This window comes from Chrysemys picta, chromosome 1 (genome assembly GCF_011386835.1).
Source record: "Chrysemys picta bellii isolate R12L10 chromosome 1, ASM1138683v2, whole genome shotgun sequence".
In the NCBI taxonomy this organism is placed as follows: Eukaryota; Metazoa; Chordata; order Testudines; family Emydidae; genus Chrysemys; species Chrysemys picta.
The window spans coordinates 106,583,746-106,609,228 of record NC_088791.1 but is presented as its reverse complement, the minus strand read 5'-3'; the positions used below and the strand labels follow the sequence as shown (position 1 = coordinate 106,609,228).

General features: G+C 41.4%; 1 long non-coding RNA gene across 1 annotated transcript; it reads left to right on the top strand.

Moving 5' to 3' along the window:
- Positions 1 to 13,901: 13,901 nt before the first annotated feature.
- On the top strand, positions 13,902 to 16,055 carry LOC135983815 (uncharacterized). The gene is made up of 3 exons (XR_010601636.1): positions 13,902 to 14,160; positions 15,429 to 15,550; positions 15,999 to 16,055. It is a non-coding gene; the product is annotated as an uncharacterized LOC135983815 (long non-coding RNA).
- The last annotated feature ends 9,428 nt before the right edge of the window (positions 16,056 to 25,483 follow it).

Here is a 25,483-nt window from a genome sequence, read left to right as displayed (position 1 = left end):
TCAAACCACTGGGCTAAGAGGTGAGCACCATCACTACTTTCTCCCAATTTATATGGAGCAGGACAGGCACCTAACTCATTCCCACAAGAAACTAGGTAGGCATCTAAACCAGCTTTTTCCACAAGATGGGTTCCCATTCCTGGATCACTAAGCAGAGATAGGCTTTGTGGATCCAGACTAAAGTGTTCGGTACTTTTGAGAAACAGGAAACTTATATGGGTCCTTAAATATAGATTAATTTAAATGAATTGAATTAAAGCTCAAGTTTAGGCCCCTTTAGAATGTGATTTTCTCAAGGATCATTTCTAAATACAGAACAGAGTACTACCAGTAAGTTGCTGCTATGCAGCTGAATACCCCTTGCCCTGAAGACATACTTGGAAATACCAGCCTTGCTGCTGGGTAGTGGGCAGTGACATGGGGAAGTCCACTCCTTGATTGTGTTAATTTATTACTATATAACACTTAATCATATATGTTTCTTTGAGTAAATTTTGTGCTAGGCAAAAGTGCTGACTGACAAGTCTGGAAAGGAAAATCCTCTAGTTTCCCATAAAACTACTATATAGCCTGGGCACTGACAGTTGGGGCTTCAGCATAAACAGCCCCCTGTAAATGTTCCTAAACCCTCAGGGAATTAGATCACCTTTCAGGAGGAAAGAGAAGTTCACTCTTCATGGCTCACCAAGTCTTTGGTGGCTTGGCAGAGATTGCCAGCACTAGTGCTAACGAGTGCCATTTGTGATATGTATGTCTGCCCAGTACTAGGAACTGAAGTGAAACCATCAACTCATTTAATAAGCTAATGAACAGCCATCAGACAGTGACGAATTTCACTTATGACTTGTACCAAATTCAAATCAGTGATGCAGAGGTTAAATTCTCTATATCCCACTATCAGTACCCTAAGCTATCCAACTCCCATTATTATTGCTGGGAGTCCACAGCCCTACACCAAGTTGAAAATGCTTCCTAGCTATGAAAAAGTATAGAGTTCCTTTAAGTTATGGCAAAACTGTCCAGCCAGCTGCCTTAAGGCTATGGGTTTCTCAAGGGCGCATTCTCATTCTGTTTGCTTTGTTATCCTTCCTGCTGAGCCTGCTAGACAGAAAAATAAACCCACACCATTTATCTCTGTAGATAGCTGTGGGACTCAGGATAGCTGAGCTCTATATATGCTACATCCCCAGGGATAAGGTGAGAAATATGCATTCTGTCCTCACTGATGATTAATAGGGGGCATAGGAGGAAGGGGGCTTGACTGTGACTTGCAAGATGTGGATTTCTTTTCTATAAAAAAAACCCAAACTTTTTGTTTTATTGGTTTCTTATTATACTAGCAAAGATACAGCAAGATACAAGAGTAAGTGATAAGAAAGAAAACTAGCAAGTAAAGCATATATCAGACATATCTATCATTATGAAGAATAGAATTCCTAGATTTGTAGCTTTTAAGACCAGATGGGATCATTGTGATCATGTAGTCTAACCTCCTACGTAACATAGTCCACAGAACTTCTCTGAATTAATTCCTGCTTCAAGTCCACTTGCTGTGGTTGCACTAAAGTACATCTTAGAAAAAAAACCAATTTTGATTTAAAAATTTCCAACTATGGAGTATCCACCACAACCCTTGGTCAGTTATTCCAATAGTTAATTACCCTCACTGTTAAAAATTTGCACTTATTTTGAGTCTGAATTTGTCTACCTTCAGTTTACAGTCATTGGATCTTGTTAGACCTATGTCTGTTAGATTGATATATTCTACTATAACGTAAGAATAAGAAATTTAAGAGTTGTGAGTCTATCTGAGGTTGTCATGGGGTATAATCTCTGTCCTTGGTCAACTCAGCATAAGAAGCAAGTGGCTAATCAGTCAAAAAGATTGCCCCCCCCATCTCCCCAATGGGTACAGAAAAGTTCAGAAAGGTGATATTTCACATCTATATTCCCTTCTTTTTCTTTTTTCTTAAATCACCCATGCAGGGAAGTTCCATGCACACTTAGAAATACTTCATCTTGATAAATCAAATGTTTAAACTCAGGAGATTCCATGAATTAAGGTTTCTTCAACAATGGTAATTCAGCCATTTCGAGCATGTCATATTCTTAAGTGTTTTCCTTGCTAATAGGAATGTCTTAATGCATTATTGTTTGTTATTAATATACACTGCAGAAAAGCAGATTTTGACTCCCTCAGGGAACTGATGGGCAGGATCCCCTGGGAGGCTAATATGAGGGGGAAAGGAGTCCAGGAGAGCTGGCTGTATTTTAAAGAATCCTTATTGAGGGTGCAGGAACAAACCATCCTGATGTGCAGAAAGAATAGCAAATATGGCAGGTGACCAGCTTGGCTTAACAGTGAAATCTTTGGTGAGCTTAAACACAAAGAGGAAGCTTACAAGAAGTGAAAACTTGGACAGATGACTAGGGAGGAGTATAAAAATATTGCTCGAGCATGCAGGGGTGTAATGAGGAAGGCCAAAGCACAATTGGAGTTGCAGCTAGCAAGGGATGTGAAGGGTAACAAGAAGGGTTTCTACAGGTATGTTAGCAACAAGAAGGTCAGGGAAAGTGTGGGACCCTTACTGAATGGGGGAGGCAACCTAGTGACAGATGATGTGGAAAAAGCTGAAGTACTCAATGCTTTTTTTGCCTCCATTTTCACAGACAAGGTCAGCTCCCAGACTGCTGCACTGGGCAGCACAGTATGGGGAGGCGGTGAGCAGCCCTCAGTGATGAAAGAACAGGTTAAGGACTATTTAGAAAAGCTGGACATGCACAAGTCCATGGGGCCGGGTGCAATGCATCCAAGGGTGCTGAGGGAGTTGGCTGATGTGATTGCAGAGCCATTGGCCATTATCTTTGAAAACTCGTGGCGATTAGGGGAAGTCCCAGATGATTGGAAAAAGGCAAATATAGTGCCCATCTTTAAAAAAGGGAAGGAGGAGAATCTGGGGAACTACAGACTGATCAGCCTCACCTCTGTCCCCAGAAAAATGATGGAGCAGATCCTCTAGGAATCCATTTTGAATTACTTGGAGGAGAGGAAGGTGATCAGGAACAGTCAACATGGATTCACCAAGGGCAAGTCATGCCTGACCAACCTGATTGCCTTCTATGATGAGATAACTGGCTCTGTGGATATGGGGAAAGTGGTGGGCGTGATATACCTTGACTTTAGCAAAGCTTTTGATACCATCTCCCACAGTATTCTTGCCAGCAACTTAAAGAAGTTTGGATTGGATGAATGGATTAAAGGGTGGATAGAAAACTGGCTAGATCGTTGGGCTCAACAGATAGTGATCAATGGCTCAGTGTCTAGTTGGCAACCAGTCTCAAGCGGAGTGCCTCAGGGGTTGGTCCTGGTGCCGGTTTTGTTCAACATCTTCATTAATTATCTGGATGATGGGATGGATTGCCCCCTCAGCAAGTTCGCAGATGCCACTAAGCTGGGGGGAGAGGTAGATTCGCTGGAGGGTAGGGATAGAGTCCAGAGGGACCTAGACAAATTGGAGGATTGGGCCAAAAGAAATCTGATGAGATTCAACAAGGACAAGTGCAGAGTCCTGCACTTAAGACAGAAGAATCCCATGGACTGCTACAGGCTGGGGACTGACTGGCTAAGTGGCAGTTCTGCAGAAAAGTAGGAGCATCGCCAGTGGATCGAGGGAAGTCATTATTCCCTTCTATTCGGCACTGGTGATGCCACATCTGGAGTATTACATCCAGTTTTGGGCCCTCCAGTACAGAAAGGATGTGGACAAATTGGAGAGAGTCCAGCAGAGGGCAACAAAAATTATTATGGGGCTAGGGCACATGTCTTATGAGGAGAGGCTGAGGGAACTGGACTTATTTAATCTGCAGAAGAAAAGAGTGAGGGGGGATTTGGTAGTAGCCTTCAACTACCTGAAGGGGGGTTCCAAAGAGGATGGAGCTAGGCTGTTCTTAGTGGTGGCAGATGACAGAACAAGGAGCAATGGTCTCAAGTTACAGTGGGTGAGGTCTAGGTTGGATATTAGGAAAAACTATTGTGACGGTACCTCCCATAATGCTTTATGGAAATATGCTTAGAATGTGTTTTATGCTACATATGCCATGTAACATATCTCTGTAAAGGTTATGATCTACTGAATCTATTAATTCTATTTGTATGCATGCATCATTTTTGTATTCAAAGTTATGAATATTGGCTGTGTACTGGCTTGATTTCTAAATAACCTTAGTAGAGCATTTGGTCAGTTCCTGAAGAAAGGAATGTTGGAGTTAAGTACCTAATCAAGAAACACTTAAAGGACAATTTTCAGAGTAGCAGCTGTGTTAGTCTGTATCCGCAAAAAGAACAGGAGTACTTGTGGCACTCCTGTTCTTTTTTAAAGGACAATGAATCTTGGAATGCTCCAATCCACATAAGAAGTCTACTTGAGGATGTTCAAGGTAGCATGTGACCAATGGCTGCTACCTGGTAAGAAACTGTGTGTCATGAATGCACATGTGACTTGCCCAGGTGACTCCAAAACTCCATCTTGGAGCTGGACTTTGCACGGGAGTGAGGAGGGGGTCACCACACACAAGAGACAGTCTATTTAAACCCCTGGGAGACCCCTCCATTTTGTCTTCAGCTGTCTAAAGAGAGAACCTCTTCACCCCCCAGGATACCTGAAAGAAACTGGAACAAAGGCCAGTGACTGCAAGGGGTGAGAGTGATAGCTGAACCCAGGCTAAAAGGAGATTAGTCTGTAAAAGGGAGCATTCTGGAACTGGTGAGGATCTTATCTGTATTCAGTTTGATTAGACATAGATTTGCGTGTTTTATTTTATTTTGCTTTGTGACTTACTTTGTTCTGTCTGTTACTACTTGGAACCACTTAAATCCTACTTTCTGTATTTAATAAAATCACTTTTTACTTATTAATTAACCCAGAGAATGTGGGGGAGGCAAACAGCTGTGCATCTTTCTCTATCAGTGTTATAGAGGGTGAACAATTTATGAGTTTATCTTGTATAAGCTTTATACAGGGTAAAACAGATTTATTTGGGTTTAGCCCCCATTGGGAGTTGGGCATCTGAGTGTTAAAGACAGGAACACTTCTGTAAACTGCTTTCAGTCAACCCTGCAGCTTTGGGGCAAGTAATTCAGACCCTGGGTCTTTGTTGGAGCAGACAGGCGTGTCTGGCTCAGCAAGACAGGGTGCTGGGGTCGTGAGCTGGCAGGGAAAGCAGGGGCAGAAGTAGTCTTGGCACATCGGGTAGCAGATCCCAAGGCCGGTTCTATGATCCAACCCGTCACAACTATTTCACTGGAATGGGTTACCTAGGGAGGTGGTGGAATATCCATCCTTAGAGGTTTTTAAGGCCCGGCTTGACAAAGCCCTGGCTGGGATGATTTAGTTGGGGTTGGTCCTGCTTTGAGCAGGGGGTTGGACTAGATGACCTCCTGAGGTCTCTTCCAACCCTAATCTTCCATGATTCTATGACTGTAAAATATACAGGGTATTCAAGACAGGCAAGTTAACATTGCAGGAGAAATTTGAACATTTTTCAACATCATGACTCTTGAATGCTTGCTTTCTCAAGGAAATGAAGTTTGCTTAGAAAGCATGTTAGCTAACACATGTTAATAAACATGCTTTTAAGTCACTTTGGCCAGGCCTACACCACAAAGTGTTGTTTGAATAGCTGTATCGGTCAGGGATGTGATTTCTTTTGCAACATTTCTATGTCAGCAAAAACCCTACTATAAATGCAAAAAATGTTCTTGCCGGTATCGCTCATTTCAGTCACACATGGAGGTGTGGGCGTCCAGGCCTAATGGTCAGAACTACTGTCAGTCAGAGCCCAAGAGTCAGAGCCAAATGCCAAAGCTGGAATCAGGAAAGAAGCAGGAGAGCCAGGCTGGAGCAGACTAGAGCAGGATGGGGAGTGAGGCTGGGGACAAGGCAGGCAGAGGAGCAATCACAGCTGTGGGCATAAATGTTGAGCAGCAGTCAGCCTAATGCTGCTGCTGGGCTTAAGAGAATGTCTGTTGGTTTCTTTAGCCAATGGGGTGATCTGGCCAATCACCTGATTCTGCTGTAAGCGGAGTGTGATTCAGCTGCAAATTCTCTATTGCTCACTAGGGAGGTTGAGCTACCTGATCCCAGGCTCTGCTAATTCTTGATAATTTTATTCGCAAACCAGTGTAAGCGATATTGGCAAAAGCAATCATTGAACGTTTACTACACGAACCTCATTGTCCTAGTCTAAAATGGAGCCACAATCTTGTGTTAACATCAGTGTTTGAATTTACTATACATCAAATCAGCCATACAAAATGGTCATGAAAATGTACCAACCCAGGCACATAAGCTAGTCATCTACCCTTTATTACAATGAGAATGGGAATATATTTTACTCACCTATGCTAAACAAAAATCCTCACCCAGGAGCAGTAGGGGAATACATTTTTGCAAGAGCATATTAAAACAATATTAGAAGGAAATAGACAAAGAGGAGCAATTTAAATATCAGGAGTGTGGTGAATGGGGCTAGGGATTAGGATGTGGGAGACCTGGATTCTTTTCCCAGCTCTGACCTGCTATGTGAATGTGGGAAAGTCATTTTATCACTTTGTCCTCCATTTTCCCTCCCATCTTTTAGGTTGTAGGATAGATTCTCAAAGGTGCAATGGGCAGTTAGGACCCTAGGCTCTATTGAAAGTCTTTGAGAATTGGGCATCTCTCATTTGTGTCTGAAAATTTCTTTTGTAAGCTCTTTGAGGCAAGAAGTGTCGCTTATCTGTGTTTGTACAATGCCTAGCAAAAAAATGGGGGCCTGATCTCAATTGGAGCCTCTAAGCACCAATGTAATAAAAATACATTCACGTGTGCTAAACTGGTCAAGTTAAAGCCTAGGATTTTAAACGCCTTTTGGCTTTAATTTGACCAGTTTAGCACATGCTAACATATAACTTTGTCCTGACTACAGTTTTAGAAGGTAGTAGTTAGATTGTGCTAGGTAACTCACTCTAACATCACATGTTTAAATCCTAATTTAGGTAAGACCATAAAGTGACTTGGCAAAATGCTAGAAAATATACACTGGGTAACAATCCCAGATTGGCTGGGATGGACAGATTGAATGAACTAATAGGTCTTTTTCATCTCTGACTTCCATCAGAATTTTTCTAAGCTTTTCTTAAACTTCAAACATAAGATTTGGATCTGTTTTTTAAAAGAGTGCACATTAGAATTTGTAAAAAAGGAACTCCTTCCAGTGTGAGCATAAAGCATATCAGTGTTTCAAGAAATTGAATGATTTGTACTGCCAATGAAAAAGAAAACACTGGAGGAGAAGGGAGAGATCTTGTGTATCCGTGTAACTCATGCCAGACGCTGACAATTATGAAATATGTGTCTGAATCATTAGCTCGAAAGAGACTAGAAGCGATTGATCTGAAAATGGATTGTACTGAAGCAGCACTAGGAAGGGAGGGAAGAATTCAGTGATCAGCAGCAGCACTAAACTGTTGTCCACTGAAGCAAGATAGATTATAATGAGAAAGGGACTGCACCAGGCACCATTATGTCCATTGACGTAAAAGCCATTGTAGCTTCCCTTCCAACACTTCATGTGCTATGTCATGTGGCAGACATTTCTCTGGGACATAGAAGTCTGGGAAGAAAAGTGGGATTATTTATAAGTATGTAGCATAATCACCTAATGCTGGCAGTAGTTAGAGCACAATAAAATTACCCAGCAAGTGATGGCTGTTAGGATATAGATATTCAGGCCTGTCTGCAAAGGCCTATACTTTAAGGATTTAGGTGTATTCTTATCACTTAGCTAGTTATAGAGCTATAAAAGAAAGAATCTGTGTAAGGGCCTTCTCTCACTGTGACAGTCTGAGGCCCTGTTCTTAGGCTAAGGCCTTTGGTTAAGCAGCCGAGGCAGCCATAAACTGGGAAGTGTATGGTCACATCCTCACATTCCAAACTAGTCACATTGAAATAAGGCTATCTGGGGTTGTTAGAAAGGTAATCCAATCTCTCACCTCCAGAGAAAGGAAAGAGCCTAGAAGATGTAAAAGGAAATTTAGTTTGATAGTTTTCTGTTTGGTAAGAACTCACTTATCAATAGACAGCTGGGAAACCCTTATGTCTTTATAAATGTAGTTGTGAAATCCTCACTTCTGTATTGTTTTGTCATTATAGTTCCCACTTTGCTATTGTTTATTTGCATGGTCTCTGTCTGGTTCTGTGATTGTTTCTGTCTGCTGTATAATTAAATTTGCTGGGTGTAAACTAATTAAGGTGGTGGGATATAACTGGTTGGCTAATCATGTTACAATATGTTAGGATTGGTTAGGTAAATTTCAGTAGAATGATTGGTTAAGGTATACTAAGAATATTACTATATAAATTAGGGGCAAACAGGAAGTACGGTAAGTTGGGATTCGAAAATAAGGAAAAAGGAACTTGGATTTAAGCTTTCTGGAAGTTCACCCCAATAAACATTGAATTGTTTTCACCTTCGGACTTTGAGTATTGTTGCTCTCTGTTCGTGTGAGAAGAACCAGGGAAGTGGGAGAGTGAAGGAATAAACTCTCTAACAATGGCCCACGTGCCTGCCTTCATAGGAAGTTCAAAAATGTATGCCACTAGAAGAAAGTGTGGGGCCATGAGAGAAAGAGAGGATTGCCTTTTTCTATTTCAGTAGTCTCTGAGGTCCAAATTTTGCCCTAAATTACTGCAGTTACCACTGCATACCCGGAGGTTCTCCAGGTCTGACAGAAGGCAGACATTTGTTCTGAGATGGTATATGAAAATGATGAACTAAACAGGAATGCCTGGAATAAAGGCATAATGAGAATCCATTCCAAAATTAAAACAACGAGCCAAACTCAGCCTTGGTGTCAGCAGCTGTTGATGTTAATGGATGTTAACTCTATTGATGTTAATGGAGCTGCAACTGCTTTCACCAGGGCTGAATTTGGCCCTCTAAAGTGTGTGGGGTTTTTTTCCCCCTTTGTCCATGTTTTTTCTTATAAAACTGAATGCAAACTTTGATGCTGTGATTAAACCTTACACAATTCATTATGATACTGCTTCTTAAACAGCCAGATAATTTGCCTCAGAGGCTAAGCCAGCTAACTCGATGCTGCGGAGCAAGGGACTGGCGTTGCAAATTAAACCCTGTTCTCCTACATGGCAGTAAAGAGATCTAAATGCCAGCCTACTGGGGCAGCCTCAAAATGTCATTGTATCCTGTTTGGAACAGATCGACATTGTCAAGCTGCATTAGCTTGATCCTGTGAATTGGAACCTGTCCACTTAGCAAGGAGTCCTACAGGCAAAACAGCAGCTTTCCTATATATGATTGCGTGCTGACCTCACCAGTGGCTCTCCACAGCAAATGCATGGATTCCCACTTGGACTGATATGGGCTATCTTGCCAGTGCAGTCATGCACCAGACATGGACTCAGTCTGAGTTTATTCATCTAGGACACAGCCACTTCTCATTATTGAAATGCACATGAAGAAGTCGGCTCTGAAAATCTCCCTATAAACAAAGGCGATATGATAAGAAACAAAATTGAGTTCCCCTTTGTGGCTGATTTTCCTTTGGCTGCTGTCGTCTTTGAAGGAGCTATCAGAGCGAGCTAGCCAGTCGTCATTAATCTTGAATGACTTCAGAAAGCAGACCCTAAGCCTTCAATAATGTCTTTCCAAAACAGTCCTAATCTCTGCAATGGCTCTCAAGAGTGGCAGCAAAACAGCCTCCCATCTACTCCTGTTCTTGTCACAGTAACTCAGAGAGATACAGGGCAATGCTGAAGCTCACTGAAGGGAAACCAGACTTTAGAGGGACATTTTTCATGTGAAACATACAATACTTCAGTGGTCTGAAATAATGTCTGCATTCTATATGCATGTTCTCATTCTATATGGGTGTGTTTGTGACATCACTGTTACTCCAGAAAGATGGGAATATATGGGGATACATCGCAAACACAAGGCTGGGATAACACCACTGTGGGTTTTCAACCCAGAAAGTTTAGCTTTTTAATGGTGTGATCATCTCAGGAAAGTGACACAATTTAAGATCTCGATTTTTTTTTTGTTCGTTAAAGCATCCTGGCATAAAAGTGTTTTAAAATCCCTAGATCTACCACTTGCCCCTGCTTTGTTTCTGCTCCATCACCTCCACCTCCATCTATCCCTCACACACCTGCTCTCTCCCCTTTTGTTCTGCTTCCTCCTATTCTTTTCTCACTGTGTCCCAGGCTGGCTGTTCCTGCTCATTTTCTCTTTATGACCCAGACCCATCTCTTGTCCTGTCTCTGATTTTAACTTGCTTGAAATGGAACTAACCTAAGGGTCTGGATTCCCGTCTTCACGTCCATGCTTGCTACTGATAACAACATGCAAACTGCAGTAGTAGCCTGAGTCCCACGAGCTGACACAGCCCAGCAGCAGGTGTTTTATTGCAGTGTAGGCATACCCTAAACCCCCAAATCCTAAAGACAATGGGAGTATCAGGATAACTGAAAAGCCCCTCCCCTCCCCTGATTCTGTCTTTATGCTACTAAGAACATGAAGAGCCAGTGAGTGTTCCTTGTAAGGGTATGGGGTAATATGGGGGGAGGGAAGAAGAAGCAGATGGCACAAGAAGCCTCTCTCCTCACCCTTTGTAAACCTTACTCAAGGGTCTCTCACCACTGTAGTCCCTGTTCTCTAGGGGCACACATCATCCAACTACCCCCTGCCCCTCCCCTTCATGAAGAGGTCCAGGTGCAAAGAGAAAGCAGGAATCACCATTTTAAAGGATGAGTCAACCTGTGCATTCCCCATACACCTGGCCGGTTAGGGCAGAAGCAATCCCTCCTTCAGCTCCCAATGGTGTGAGCGGACTCTGCACCATCCTCAAAGCAAGCCAGTGGCTGAATGTCACAATTTCTCCCTATAAACAATGCACTCAAGAGTCTGTCCTGTCATTACCACAGTTTAACCAAATGTATTTCTGTTGGACAGCATCAGCAGCATCGCACTTTAATGTGCCCATGGCCATGAAAGTAGCATCTGTAGTGAGCATTGTCCATTTATTCACTACGGACAAAATCCCAACCCTTCTACTGATTAGGCAGGGAGCTGGACCAGACCTCCACAGCTTTTGGGGCTCCATCACTGCAGATCATCACTAGTGCCATGAGGGGATAAGCCCAGTTAGGCAGCAACAGTGGAGCTGCTCCATCTTTACTTAGTCCCTTCCCTCCCCCTGAGGTGGACAGTTTGAGACTCCATCTCTGTGCGTTCAGATATTTATGCCACACATCACTTGGCTATGTGAACACCAAGTGGAACTGTAAATCCAAGAAGAGGTTTAAATCTTTTCTCCCTCTTTGGGTCTCTTTCCTCCTCCCCATCACAGGGAAAGTAACTTTTAAAAAATTCATATTATAAATGACTATTAATCTTATTTCTGTGAGGAAAGGTATGGCAAGGAGATAGGCCTTGCTTTTTGTTCAGACAGTGCTAAGGTTTGGGATCGATCTTAGCTCCTGTGGGATCAAGTTCCATATGATGAACCAGGAGCTGAGTGGAAGCAGGAGCCTTCTAGTCTCACTCGGCTGCAGATAGTTTGATTGTTCCTCTGGCTTACAGCTAACAGGATGGTCTTGGTCACCAAGGGAGAGGACAGGTGGTCCTTGAGTAAGCCAAACCTAGTCCACTGAAGACTCTGAAGTTCAAGATGAGGACCTTGAATTTAAGTTGGTATTGGACAAAAAGTCAATGTAGAGATTGGTGCACTGGAGCGACGTAGAGGTAACCCTAAAACCCCAGGGTGAAATTCTCCAGGCCCTGTGCTGTTATTGTACATGTCACTAAACTGTCTGTTGCTCTTGTGTGAAAAAAAGCAGAAACCTGGACTTGAGCTCTCATGTGTGTCTCAAATAAGGATTCAAGCAGAAATCACTCAATCACGTCCTATGAAAGTAGATCTCTCCTTGTATTTTGGGGTGAAGACTGAAGCCACTGAGACTTCCATAAAGCTGTTAGTATTCAGTGCTGGGCTGAGCTTGCTGTTCTGGAGTCTGGAGGGGAAGATCATACCCCTCTCCTGTCAGTGATGACGTTTCTCCAGCAGGGAGACTGCTGTTGATGAATTACTTAATACTGCTATCCAATCCCAGACACTCTCTCACTCTGTTTAGGATTCCTCCTCTCCTGTGCAATTTACAGGGTCTCTGAGATGCAGGGCAAAAAGGTTGATGAAGTGGTCAGATTCCTCCAAGATGGGGCGAGCAGGTGGAATTTTAAACAGTGGGGCATGTGGGGACCTCAAGACAAACAGCTTTTGTTTCAAACTATTGGCAGTGTCAAGTTATTCCAGCAGGACCAAAATTACAGCTCACGGTGTAGTATATCACAGGGAATCAGTTCTTTCTGAAAGCAAAAAGGACTGGCACTGAGACTCGGTAAGCACTTCTGTTAGGTAACCAAGGGTCACCTAGTGACAGATTTCAGCTGATGACTAGATTGCAGAGAGAGAGACAGACAGACAGAGACAGACAGAGACAGAGCATACAAAACAAACCTTGAAAGCAGGCAATGGAAAGCCAGGAAGGAGTGCTAGATTTGCAGATACTGAAGTGTCTTCCCTAGGAAGGTTGATTACTGCTCTCCCGGGCCTATTTTCTTCTTATTACTTCCCTACTACATTTCCTCTCTTTTCTTCATCAAAAAGAAATTCTGTTATGTGTGGGGTGGGGGGAGGAGAACCTGGAGAACATAATCAAATAAAGAGAGCAGACTCTTTAAAGAGAATGAATGAATGAGAGAAAAAATGAAAGGGGAAAAAAGGGGGAAATAAAAGCCTTTACACATTTCAGATTAAAAGCAGTGTTTTATCCAGAAGGATCTCACAACGCTCTACAGTCTATATACCATGCCCAGCTATCCCTCCTCCTCTCGGTAAAATGATGTAACTGCTTAACACCAAAAAACTTAGGGCAAAAAAGTGAAATACGAGGGATGGGCTTGTGACTAAGGCACCAAACTGATATTCAGGTAATCTGGATTCAGTTTCAGGCTCTCCTGGGACCTTGGGCAAGTCACTTACTCTTTCTGTGCCTCAGTTCCATATCTGTAAAATGGTGATAATAATACTACTTCCTTTCTCATGTGTTTTGACTTGCCTATTTAGACTGCAAGCTCTTTGGAGCAGGGACTGTTTCTCATTATGTGTATGTACAGTGCCTGGCATAAGGGGCCCCAATATCAGTTAGGGGGTTAGACACTACCACAACATAAGTAATTAATAAGTTAAAATACTCTGGCTCCCTCTAGCAGTGGTACGGGTTGGGCAGGATAAAGCAGTCCTGCAGCTGCCACAGTAGAATGGAGTTGGTGCTGGGAGCTCCAGGATTCCTAGAAGGTGATGGTGCCAAAGTGGAAGGTTTGTAAAGCAGGAGCTAGGGACAAATACTTCTGCATAATCACCAATATGTGGCAATGAGGGAGGGAAGGAATAACCAGGAACCTTGAACAGAGGCAAATGGATCAGGGATTCCCCTTATCACACATTCATCTATCTAGGGTGGAATACTATAAAAGACATGTCTTGTACTGAGGCCTCCAGATGAAGACACACAGGTTCTAGTGAACCAAAAAAGGGTTGAGAACCATTCTTCGTTAATAGTGCTTGGGGTTCAAATCTAGGGGCTGGCCAAGCAAGCACCTCAGCAGTCCTAAATTGTTGGGACGGTGCTTGGGGAGAAAGAATGCTTTTAGGTAGCTAGGATCCAGACTATGTAGTGTGACAGACCCAGACCAGTGGGGTACAGGAGTCTGGTAGAGGGCAAATATACTGGTCACTGGATGAGTAGTTTTCTGTTCCCTGAGTGCCCAGAGAAGGGGCTGCACTAGAGTAATCAGGAACCTGCTAGAACCAGTTAAGGCAGGCAGGCTAATTAGGACACCTGGAGCCAATTAAGAAGAAGCTGCTAGAATCAATTAAGGCAGGCTAATCAGGGCACCTGGGTTTTAAAAAGGAGCTCACTTCAGTTTGTGGTGTGAGTGTGAGGAGCTGGGAGCAAGAGGCGCAAGGAGTTGAGAGGGTGTGCTGCTGGAGGACTGAGGAGCACAAGCATTATCAGACACCAAGAGGAAGGTCCTGTGGTGAGAATAAGGAAAGTGTTTGGAGGAGGCCATGGGGAAGTAGCCCAGGGAGTTGTAGCTGTCATGCAGCTGATACAGGAGGCACTATAGACAGCTGCAGTCCATAGGGTCCTGGGCTGGAACCCGGAGTAGAGGGCGGGCCAGGGTTCCCCCCAAACCTCCCAATTGACCTGGACTGTGGGTTCTCCCAGAGGGGAAGGTCTCTGGGCTGTTCCCCAACCTACATGGTGAATCTGAGGCAAGAAAATCCGCCAATAAGCGCAGGACCCACCAAGATAGAGGAGGAACTTTGTCACAGTTGCTTTACAAATGTAAGCCAGCATGTAGAAGCTAATAGTGACCCAGTGCTGCATAAAGATTACAGGTGTAAAGAGCACATTACACCTGACAACATTAATCAAGGGGGTTAAGCTGAAGTTCTGGAATGGTCCAGAACACATTGGACTAGATGGACCAACGCTCTGACAATTTCTATCTTTCTAAGTCTTTTCTGATTAAAAGTGAAATTCTATTCCTGTCATTATAGGGTTAAACATTACTCATAAATCCAGAGCTGCCTCCAACAGAGAAAGCAAAAACAGCTAAACTTGCACTCATACTGTACACAGAAAGTGAAATAAATACATAAATTATGCATACACACACAGTTGATCTTGTTAAATATTAATTCTCATGATATTTTACCCATCTCATAAAAAGAGCATTATATTTGAGCTCCTCATATTGGTAGAAATCAATATGTACTTGAATATTTATGGGATCTCATATTTTTAGTAAAAAAACCCATCTTAACGTGACAGCGATATGTTGCTATATTTATCCTTTATTCCTAAATTCCTTCTCAAGCCTTTGTATCCATTTTTTGCCCAGCCTTCCAACCCTATGTGTTTGTGAGAAAGATGCAGTATCATGCAATTCAAGATGTCCCTTAGCTCCATGCTATAAACTTATGAAGCTTTGATTAAGTAACAAAAGAGGACAGTACAAGGAGAAACCCTGACACCAAGGTATAAGATCAGATAACACAAAACTCACTTCATGTGTTACCCAAACACGTTTTGAACCAGGTGTGTGTGTGTTTTTTTGTTTTGTTTTGTTTTTTTTTGGCAGGGAAATGGCTGGTGCACCAACCACAGTACCTTCAGTGTCTCCACTAATGTGTATCTCATCAGATGAGAGATACCTGCTTTTGCTGTCTATGTAAATATATAAACAGGATCTGAGCTTTCAAAGACATGTCTCTCTTTATTTTCTTTTCTGTTTGGAAGTTGAAAATATAGATGCCTTGAGACGCCTAGTGAGTCAGCTGATTCTGAACTGGAGACAGGATTTAATGACAACATTTAATCTTCCCAAGTCTTCTACATCAATGTAATGTCATGGCCCTAAGGTATTTCCTGGAATGACTCACTTGTTGAATATTTTTTACTCAAAAAGGCCTTGCACTGTATATATCTATATGTATTCCAGGAAAACCTCATTAGTGAAGTTTAAGTGCCAGAAAATGAAGATGTCAACACCAGGGCCATGCTGTCTCAAGCCAGTCTAAACTCCAGCTGGAAGAGGGGATGTTAGTTTTCAATTAATGCTAATGTTCTTGGAGACTGTGTTGCTTATTGTATTTTACTTTGGGGATTTGCCACTTCTAGACATCATATGACCTAAAGCACCACAAATAGAAAGGGTATTGTTTTCTTCCATAGGCTAGACTTTACATTTGTGACAAGCATGAACAACTTGCTGTGTGTTTATAGTCCCCCGCAATGCAGGCACACAGACAACTGTTAATGTGGCATTGCTTATCAATGTATAATCTTGGATTTTGCTGTTATACACAGGGATGATCTCTCCTCTATGGTGAAATTACAACTGAGAGACTACTTATAGAGACAAGGTGGGTGAGATAATATCTTTTATTGGACCAACTTCTGTTGGGTGCAAGAGACAAGCTTTTGAGCTACACGGAGCTCTTCCTCAGGTCTGGGAAAGTTACTCAGAGTGTGACAGAGTGTTTTCCTGACCTTGTCTCTCTAATATTCTAGGAACACGACTACAACAACACTGCAACACTCTAATTATGGTCTACTGCCAGAAAGGTGTTGAATGAAATTTTTAGGAGAACAAAGGGACAGCTAATTGAACACTTTGCAAAGGATTTTGTAATTTTCTTTAAAGGTTGGAGAGTCCTTAGGATTATATTTAAACAGGGAGACAATGGGAAAACTATTTGAAATGCACAGAGATATCAATGTAGATTAGTATTAGTTCATTTCCCAGTTATAGGTCAATGAAGGTTGCAAGAAGAAAAAGCTGGTAATTATCACATGTCTTCTCTAAACTTCAAAATGGATTGGTGACTGCAACAAAAAGCTACTGTGTCTTTTGTCACATTCAGATCAAAGGAATAAGCTGCAACCACAAAAAAAAAAAAAAACCCTCACTTTATAGGCTGGATTTTCTAAAGCTCAGGGCATTTGTTTCTCTGAAGAGATGCCACTTTCAGATGTAGTATAGTCCTGACATGATTTCAGAGGCCAAACTTCTCTCTACAACTCTGCATAGTTTGGTAATCTTGCATAATATTGCGCCTTAAATTAGAGTCCATTTTCTTGGTCTTATCAAAGACATCCTGTAAAACCTGTTCTGCTATGCTTTTTAACTACTCGTTATTTCTGTTTTCCCTTTTTCCTCTAACTGGCCCAAAATAACCTCTTAACTGAATTAAGCTTTCACATATTGGAATGGTTTTAGCTGGAACCCTCAAAGCAAACAAAGGGCTCTTTAGGGACACAGGTGAATGTGACTCTCTGTGTACAGGATCAGGTACCCAGGGAGGAATGCTTTCTTCCTCCAGAACAGTGCTGCAGATGGCCTGGTGACAGGTATATGGGCCCTGATCCACAGCCTACTGGAGTCTAAACTACTCTCTCTCGCGTCACTAGAGATCGAGGCCGAGGCGCATTGGTGGGACAGTGTGAGGTAAGCTTGTACTGTAGCTTCCTGTCCTGTGGCTAAATGAGACTTAGTCTCCAAGGCTATTAAGATGCTATTTTTCATTGGCAATAAAATTCACTTAAAATGAGTTGGTTTTGGAGATTGCGGATGTGAAGGGGCAAGATGTAAGTTGATGTTTTCTAACTCCCTCAGATAATATCTAGGCGTGCTGGCAGCGAGTGAAGAGAAGTTGTGGATTTTCAAGGTGCTTAGACCATACCTGATTTGAGGTTAAACAAATGATTTTGGCAGAGGAAATCTCTTGAGAAAAGAAGCATGGGAGAAGACTAAGCAGTCCAGGGAAAAGTCCCTTTTCCCATTGCTTGTAATAGACTAAACGGACTCCATTTCCCAGGGCAATAAAAAATATTCCTTCCATATGTAAACTATCTTCTTATTTCCAATACAGTGATTTGATCTATTATACCATACAGATAAATGTAAACCTCTTTGATACACAGTGAGGAATATTATACTGATTCAGTGGACAAAATACAAACAAAAATCCCTCTATCACTTGATTAAGGGGGTTGAAAAATTGGAGCTTGAAAACCGGGGAACCATGAGCTAACAATATAACCAATCTATTTGTTGTAGGCGACTGTTTCTCCCTTGTCTTATACTTAAATTATAAGCTCTTTGAGGCAAGGCCTGTCTTTTTGTTATCTGTCTGTACAGTTTCTAACACAATAGGACCCTGCTTGGGGCCTGAAGGTGCTACAACTATACAAATTTAAAAAAAAAACAATAAATGATGAGGAGATATGATAGAGAGAAAGTGGAAGAACCAAAAGGGAAAAATAGTGGGAAACTTCTTTCACAGACCTGAAGCAATTTTAATGAATGCTTGTGAGGAAAACCTCTTATTGAACTCCTTGATTTTATAGCTCAAGAATAAGTAGTAAATATTATGGGTCATCACAGAGGATATCCTGAACATGAAATGGAAAAAAAACAAAACCCACAACCACAAAAACATTTATAAGTCTTCTGCTTTTCAAGCATTCCTTCCAACCAAACTCTCCTGAAAAAATACCTTTGCCATTGTCCATAAATGATCTCTACATAGTAGACACTGTCAGGAAAACTAAACATAAAAGTTGGATTAAAAACTTTTTCCTGTTCTAGGAAAATGTTACATCCATAGTAGAAAAGAGAAAAGGCAATTCATCACCCTGTGTCACAGGACAGGATGAGATTGCTGAATTAGTATGGGGTTAGGAGGTTCCTCCTCATGCTAGGAAGTGGAGCTCTATTTCACAGAAATCATTTATAACAAGAGAGACAAGCTTTTTATTGGTCTGCAGCTCAGGTCTTTTATGAGACATATTTTGCTGTCCTAGAGGTCAAGATGAATTTATTAGCATTCTCTAATATGCAGTAAACTAGGTCTTCAACTGGGAACCCTTGAATGTCAGATGAAATGTGTGCACTCTGGGATCATGTTGCTTTCACATACTGTCACTGATTTGCATGGGATGTTGAGTATATTGTACGTCTCTAGAGCCATAAGAAGAGAGCGGAGCTGTAGGAGCATTGGTCAATAAAGGATTAGGGTAGAGATGGAACCCTGACAGTTGAGAAGAGAAAATCGGGTCCTTTCTCATGTTGTTTCCTATGGAGCAATAAATGGTGTCCTGCTACAAGGACTCTACTGATATAGAATTGCATGGAAAGCAGGAAGTACCCCGCAACTTCAAACACTGTCCAACGAGACCCCCACATAGGACATTGTAAAATACCCCACAATTTCACAAAATAAATGAGAGCTAAAAATCCTCTGCAATCCATTGATCACCTGTCCCCAGGGACATGCCAAACTGCTGCATTGCGGATTAAATTTGTGTTATACATGGGTCAGCTCCCTGTGGGCACAACAGACTGCTGCACTGTAGTCTTTTCTCAATGTGGCAATGTAAGTCCAGAATCCTTTCTTTTGAAAGGAGAATGGTTGCAACGAGGAAGCCATGATTTTTTAAAAAAAATGATTTACTTCTTATTTAAATAGGATATTTTTAGTTTAAATTAAATACAAGTTTATTTAAAAAAACCATTTAAAATTAACCTATGTTAAGACCTGTACTTATTATAATCTTTTAAAACTGTTTAAATTAATAACAAAAATAATTAGACAAAAATAATGCTGCCAAATTGTAAAGAAAGTCAGACCACTGAACCAGATGAAATCACTGGCCAAGCATCTGGAACCAGAGTCTGTTGATGCACTAAATCAGGTTTTGACAGCAGTAGCCTCTTCTGCAGGTTCAGAGAGAATATTTTCTTCATTCAGTTTATTCAACTAGTTCAGTTCAATTACTAGTTCATTCAAAGTTAAGAAACCAGTTAGGAATTCAAAAAGTAGAAAATCTTATTTTCCTCTTCCAATCTATTAATATAAACTAGGTGTGAGAGGATGAGATCCACTAGCTCTAAATTCTGGAAGGACATGGTGACCAGAACCAATGAGTTCAGTATACTAACTGCAGATAATGCTTACTTTCTTTAATAAATCAGTCAGTTTTAATAGCAAAACATGTTTTGATATGCTTATTTTTTATTTCTTATGTATCCAGCACATTTAAGGTCATTTTATTCAACTAATAAATAAATAAAATGCTGTTTTGGTGCATTTTTAATTGAATTCTAATTTCCATCTACATGCAGTTTAACACAAATCATGAGTAGAAAATTAATCATCTAATACATAAAGATATCATTCACTATTTTCTAATATAATAAGAATATAAACAATAAACAAACAATACAAATCTGAATGAATAAGTTAAAACTATAAAATTGCTTAATTAAACATTAAGAAATAGTGCATAGAAATAGTGTATTTTCTTGGTTAGCAAAAAGAAGAACCAAATTTAATGTGAAGGCTATATTTAGTTGCAGCACAACATGTTTTAATGATTACCAACCAATGAAAACCAACCTTTCTTTAGGAAAATAGCTTAAAAGTACAAATGCAAAACACGATTAAAATGGATTATTTAAATAAAGATTTCCTGCTTGCTTATTTAAATCATGATTAAAATGACTGATTACTTTGATTTAACTAAAACAACAAGGTGTCTGGTGGCACCTTAAAGACTAACAGATTTATTTGGGCATAAGCTTTCGTGAGTAAAAACCTCACTTCTTCGGATGCATCCGAAGAAGTGAGGTTTTTACTCACGAAAGCTTATGCCCAAATAAATCTGTTAGTCTTTAAGGTGCCACCAGACTCCTTGTTGTTTTTGTAGATACAGACTAACACGGCTACCCCCTGATACAGTCTATCTTGCCACCCAAGCAAGCTGGACTTAGTGATAGATGGTTGCTATACACCAAAGATCAAAATATTCAGGTCATTCCCAGTCCCAGAGGACCAGTCACTTACCCCAGGTCAACCTGTACCTTAGATCTTGAACGAAAGACAACACTTGTAACCAATCCTATAGTAAACTATCTAAGGATTTATTAAGTAAGAAAAGAAATGAGAGAGTTATTACAAGATTAAAGTAGGCAAACATATGTTCACAAATGTGTTACACTCTATGGTTTCAAAAGGTGACGGTCGTTGTAATCTGTCAGCCCTGAATGTCTTTTAGTTGACACTGAAGATCTTTGCTTCTGTTTTATAGCTCCAATCTTGTGAGGGTATGTCTACACAGTGAAAAAGAAACCCACAGCTGGCCTATGCCAGCCAGCTCGGGCTCACAGGGCTCGGGCTGCGGGGTCGTTTCATAGCATTGTAGACTTTTGGAACCCTCCGGCCCCACAGAGTCCTAGAGCCTGGGCTCCAGCCCAAGCCTGGAAATCTACACAGCAATGAAACAACCCAACAGCCCAAGCCAGCTGGCCTGGGCCAGCCATGGGTTTTTCTTTGCTGTGTAGACATACCCTGAGAGTCCAAAAACCAAAAGAGGTGAAATTTTCTTGTCAGCTATTTTTACTTCCTTCTTCCACAATTCAAGCTGATGGGATGAGCCCTTTTGAACCTAGCCTCTTCATGGGTGAAAGGGATAATTAACAAAGTCTTTATATTGTGACCTCCCACAGTGGCCCATTTAGTTTTGACAGGCCTTCTTGATGAACAGGCGCTAAGCCCTCCTGACTGGGTTCACAGTATCAGAGCAAATATTTTTTACAGTTAGAAAAGCAAAAACTTAAATATTACCTCAGAAGTGAGATTAATGCAGGCAGCAACTTATGAGCATTTCATAAAGTGTGAACACTAAACACATTGTTATAAGTCCAATACCCATCTTAACCATACTAACACACAGGTGAAACAGACTGGTTTCCAGCAATGAATTTGCCAGTGCTCAACTGAGGCCTAAAACCTTGGCAAGAGCTGGCATCTGGTCTGCCAGCATCACAGTCTGCTATAATTTGAGACAAGAGGTATGAATTGATTATTGAATGTATAACTGCTGTCAATTACATAAATAGCTAAACATTCTTAAGACTTTATTTTTATTTTGAGTTCTCCAGCAGATTGCACACTCCTTTGTAGTTTACAATTGCATAGCCTAGCATACCACAGCATAATTATCCTAGGTTGTCTTTGGACGCATTGGATGGTGTATCGCACAATAAAGTGCGCCAAATAGTCTCAGGTATTTTTCCTGTTTGTGGTGACCATTATATCATATTTAAGGTACTTGAGGCGTTTCAAATTGGCTTAACCTCAGGTGGTCAATCATGGAAACAGAACTCATTGTAGTCCATGAGAGTTTTGTCATTGTCTGCAACGACAGCTGGATCAGGTTCACCAATAATATCTTTCATAATTAGCATTTCCCAGGTTGGTGTAAGATAACTTCAGCCACAGGGAACCTGCAGCAGGAGTTTAAGAAAGTGGTAGACAAGCATGGGTGGGACCAGACTCTGAATCCTGATTAAAGATGGACAAATGTGCTTAACAAAATAAGAATGAACTAGGACCTCCAACCAAAAAAATTCATGGGTGAAATCCTGGCGCCACTGAAGTCAATGGCAAAATGGCCTACAAAACACTTGACATTGATTAGGTAGCATGTGCGCTGTGATCATTGCGTATTAAAAGTGGGCTAATGCTGTACACTTCCTATTATAAGACCCTGTTTTCAGTTGCTCATAACATTGCCAAATTCAACCATTTGGGATGAAATTTTCCATGCTGGATGTCTACCTCAGGCTGAATGGTTTTTCTGTTTGTTTGTTTTTGAAAGTTTCAGCCAAAACTTTTCAGCCATTTCTGAGAATGAGACTAAGGGAAAATACATTGTTCTGGAATGTTAAGCAAATTCTCTCAACCTTTTCTTTGAGCAACTCTATCACCTCCATGGTTTGAATCAGGGACTTGAAATTTGGCAAGGGGGTAGCTATTCTGTCAGGGACATGATTTTTGCTGTTCCTGTGAAAATCTGCTCAAGTTTTACCAAATGTATAGGCCTTTGAGAAAATCTCAATTTGCACATGCTCAATAGAGACTTCTTAGCATTCAGCAGCTAAAATCTCTGAAGATTCCATATGCACTGAGCATGCTGGAGCCTCTTACAGCTTCTAATGCTGATGAGACTCCACAAGCACCATCCCCACAGAGCAACTTGGCAAATTCAATCCCCTCACAGCTCTAATGCGACCAGACTGTGTACATGCCATCCCCACAAAGTGATGTAACATGGGTGGGGTCAGGGTCTGGTACTAAGAGCAGAGAGCCTGTCTCTCCTGTGCTTTCAGTGACACCGCCCCTCCCCCAAGTAAGCAACCAGGTAAAGTGGAGGAGAAAGCTGCCTGATTCAAATCCAGAGGAGACAAGAGCCAGACTGGGGGAGAGTGAAAGTAATAGATTGGGACAAGGAGCCTGGTGAGACTGGAACTGGAGTGGGGAAAGAAACTGTGATTCTGAGTCAGGAGGTGAGTGAAACTGAGACTGGGGGTTGGGGTAGGGGTAGGGGTAAGAGGCCAGCAGTCTGGGACTGGGTGGGAAGAGATGCTAGGATTGGTTGGGCAAGGAGACTGGGAGGGCCAGTGAGGAAACTGGTGTGAGAGAACAGTATGGGGAAGAGGAGAAACTGGGAGTGGCTGGACCTGTTCTTGGGGGGGTGGAGTAGGGTTGTGTAGAGAAGGAGGCTGTTATTTTTAGGATCCATTGCCTCATCTGTTGCAGAAGTTGGGTAGCAAATGAGGCAGGGGATTGCAGGAAGAGAAAGGGTGAACTCATGGTTAAAGCAGTTGAATGCTGCCCTGGAAATCTGCATTCTATCCCTGCCTCTGCCACCGAGTTCCTGTGTGATGCTGGACAAATCCCTAAAGCCAAATACTTCACAGGTGGTCATTAATTGTGTGTTCTCATTTTCTGGATGCTTAACCTGAGACCCTGAGGTCTGATTTGCAGAACTGCTAAACACTCACAGCTGCAACTGAAGTCAATGGGACCTGTGCTTTGAATCTATGAAGTGCTATATAATGCTAAGTATGCTGAAAAATCAAGTCCTAGGCATCTCAAATTGGAAATCCAAAAATTAGTTGATATTTGTTACCATAATTTCTCTGAATCTCAGCTCCCCGTCTGTAAAATGGAGATAATACCACCTCTTCACATCATAGGGATTTTGTGAAGATACATTAATTAGGGTTTATGAAGCTCTCGGACACTATAGTAGTGAGTGCTGTAGAAAAGTCCATGAGGAAATTAATAATTCTGTCTTCCAAGCAGGATTTGAGTAGTAGGCAGTAAATAAAGCCTGGAGCCACACATTGAAGAATGAAGATAAAATAAAATATTGAACAGCTCCTGACTAAGTGAGCACCATCCACCCTGTGCACTGAATAAGGCAGGTGTCCTGTGGAAAACTAGTGTGTGATCATGTAATTAAAGACTGACATAATGTGCAAGCAACCTTAATTTTGGCATTTCCTAACTTTTGAGCACATGACTTTACAACTTTAATATAGTTTTGTGTGTAATTATTAACTAAAATGGTCTCACTGTCCGTCACCTTGTGTTACTCCCCTGTGTTTGTTGTATCCATCTGTCGTCCCTCATCCCATACTTAGTCTCTGTCCCAAAGAGCTTAAGTCTTTTAGTTGTATGTACAGCATCTTGCACAATTCCTGACTGGGGACTCTAGGCTCTACTACAATAAAAATCATTAACAATGATAATAGGTACTTATGAAAATTGTACCCAAGTAGCTTAAGAGCCTAAGTCCCATTGACTTTCAATGAGATCGGCTCCAACGTGGGTAAGGCAACATTGAAAATGGGGCTTAGGTTAATAATTCACTTAGGTGCTTTTAAAAATTGTACTTAATAATAATTAACTTTAAGAGAATTAGGTTGCGTTCAAATGGAACCTTTCACCACAGTCTTTTTAGAAAGAGTCAGTCTGGCTAGCTTTCAAATAGCAGTTTTTCATTTTAATGTGTCTCTGCACTTCCCAATTTCAGTCAAGTCTGGAAACAGAAGTGTTGAAATATCTGTTAAATACAGAACCCTAATGGTATTTGTGGCCTGATTAGCAAAGGGAAGTACAAAATGGGAAATACTCTACATATATCTTAAAAGAATCTGCTCCTGTGCAGTTTTCAGCCAACCCTATATTTCAGAGTCAGGAGGCTCACCGTTGTTTAGGTAAAGGCTAAAAGAGAATCCAAACGTTTGGGTACTTACCCAAACCAAACCAAACCTCCAAGTCATTTGAAATTTGCTCATTCCTAGACATGTTGCTCAAGGCTGGGGCAACAGTAAAACTTTGAATGAAAAACTGACATGATGAAGTCTATCTAGTCCAGGGTCAGAAACACCTGGCGTTATACAGGTTGAGATTATTCTCCTCTATCTCAGAGTGTGTTGCTAGAATGATGCAAAGTTGTATTATACTTACCTAGGTCTCAGATTCATCCAGCTAGATGAGCGGATGAACTCAGCTGCACTCTTACAGCCAGCGGATGTCCTTTATAAATATGCAGCTATTAGGGCGGTTGTTTTAAGAGCTGTCAGACATAATCAGGACCAAGCCAGATTTCCTGCACTTACATATGCGAGTAATAATTATTAAAGGAGCCTTGCAAAGTGGGAGGGAGAATATTTATTTGTGACTATTATTTGCATTAATGTTGGATCCCCAGTGATGGACCAGGACGTCATTGTGCTAGGTGTTGTACAAACATAGAACAACAATAACAAAAAGTTGCTGCCTCAAAGCAGGCTTAAAGTTTGAGGTTTTCCAAGTACTGTATATTTCTTTCTTTTTTACTTTAGAAATATTATCAGAAATGTCAAGTCTTGTCTTCTCTGTTTTTCTTGGAGGACTCTTTAAAGGGCTACTGAACTAGAATGAGAATATTTTCTC